Here is a 2,225-nt window from a genome sequence, read left to right on the forward strand (position 1 = left end):
CATCGACTCACAAGTAGGGGTGTGTGTGTGTGTCTATTTGAGGACCCCCAGTTGCAAGTTGCCCATTGACTCGCAACTAGGGGTGTGTGTGTGTGTGTTTGTTGAGGACCCCCAGTTGCAAGTTGACCATTGATTTGCAACTAGGCGATGTGTGTGTTTACTTGTGGCCCCCAGTTTGCGAGTTGACCATCGATTCACAACTAGGGGTGTGTGTGTTTGTTGAGGACCCCAGTTGCAAGTTTCCCATCGACTCGCAACTAGGAGGTGTGTGTGTTTATTTGTGGCCCCCAGTTTTCAAGTTGACCATCGATTCACAACTAGGGGGTTGTGTGTGTGTGTGTGTGTGTTTTGTCAAGGGGTCCCCAGTTGCAAGCCGCTCATCGACTCACAGCTAAGGATGTGTGTGTGTGTCTTTTTGTCAAGGGGTCCCCAGTTGCATCTCAACCATTGACTCACATCTAAGGGGTCCCAAGTTACAAGTAGCATAGTGCGTGTTTTGTCGAGGGTCCCCAGTTGCAAGCCGACCATCAACTCGCAGCTAGGAGTGAGACGGGGTGGTGTATTTGTGTGTTTGTCAAGTCCCTAGTTTTTGCGAGTCTACCATCGAGCCACAACCGAAGAGGAGGGAAGAAGTTGCTAGCCGAGCATCGACTTGCAACTAGGGGGAGGGGGATGGGAAAAATTGTTTTCCGTACGAATCATTATTTTTTTGCAAGTCAACCATAGAAATTACGATTGAGAGTTGCCAGTGTTTGTGTGTGTTTGTTGTGGACCGATTCAACCAGTTCCAAGTCGATGCTCGACTCGCATTTTTTTCCAACTAGTTTCCCATTTTTTTGATATATTTTTTCCTTTTTTATGGAACAAAACAAAGAATTTTCTACTTTTGTTTTTAATATAACTACATTAAAATATATTTTTTGTATCTAATTTTCTTACATGGTATGATCTCGTGTATGTTTTTTACACAAACACCCTTTTCTGTAGGAGGCTAAAGGCCATTTTTGAACTCAACTGTATTATTATTTTTCGGAGGGTTTTTCTGTAAGATGTCCAAAGTTTGCAACGGATAACAACAAGTTGTGCGGCTCTACTTCTATCTCTTTTTTGGCTGGCACTGTTTGAATCGGTGGGAGAGAGAGCTAGGCAGAGACGGGGGCGACTACATCGAAGACGATGGCCTGCGATGTCGCCGCCGACGAGCCACCCGCCATCCCCACCGTACCGGAGCTTCGCGCGCTCGACAAGGCTCCCGCCGTCTGCCCCGTCCAGGAGCCCCGCGCGCCCTGGAAGTCCCCCGCCGTCTGCACCGTCCGGGAGCTCCGCGCAGGCGACGCGCCGTCCGCCATGGGCAGCCCCCCCGATCTCTGCGCCGGCGACACAGAGCACGCGGCACACGATCGAGTAAGACCAAGTCCACATCACGCTATCTCGATTCTGTTTTTTTTTGTTTGTATGCGGAGTTCAACTTTGGTTCCGCTCTGTTCAACTCAGCGCCGCGAAATTGAACTGTAGGATGCGTCAGCTTGCTGGTGAATTTTGTGTAGGTCACGTTGGAGTAGGGGGTTGGGCAACAGGGGATGAGGATTTTGATTAATTGAGCCAGGAATTTCTATTTGATAGAAGTTTGTGTCTGCTAGAGAAATTGTACAGCACGTCCGAATTTGTTAGATTCAAAGTACCATAGCATTTCTGAACTTTTATTAGAGTGTGGTTATGTGGCAAGGGGGGGGGGTGATTTTAGGTGTTTCTCTCTAGGAGGGGCTTTTTATGGTGATCAAAGTGTTTGAACAGACTAGCTGTTTGGCCATTTCAATGCCATTGCAGCACAAACACCAGCACCAAAGCTACATGTATGTGCAGCTGTCCCAGTTGTCCTTGTTTTGATTAGCTTATTTTTTATGGAATATCATTCTGTGTGTAGATGGACGGCTTGCACGGCTTGCACCCTAGTTGAGATGGCAGAACGGCTAGTCTGGAAGACCATGCATGCTTCTTCTTTTTTCTCAGTTAGCTCCGGATATAACAAACAGTGCCAGCATACTACTTCATCTTTTCCTGATCAATTGAGGCTGTGTGTGTGTGTTGAGGGCGCCAATTGCATGTCGGATAACCGACCTGCCACTAGAGGGTGTGTGTGTGTGTGTGTCTTTCTGTCAGGGGGGGGGGGTCCCTAGTTGCATGTCAAGCATCGACTCGCAACTAGGGGATGTGTGTTTTGTTAA

This window comes from Triticum aestivum, chromosome 2B, assembly GCF_018294505.1.
Source record: "Triticum aestivum cultivar Chinese Spring chromosome 2B, IWGSC CS RefSeq v2.1, whole genome shotgun sequence".
In the NCBI taxonomy this organism is placed as follows: Eukaryota; Viridiplantae; Streptophyta; class Magnoliopsida; order Poales; family Poaceae; genus Triticum; species Triticum aestivum.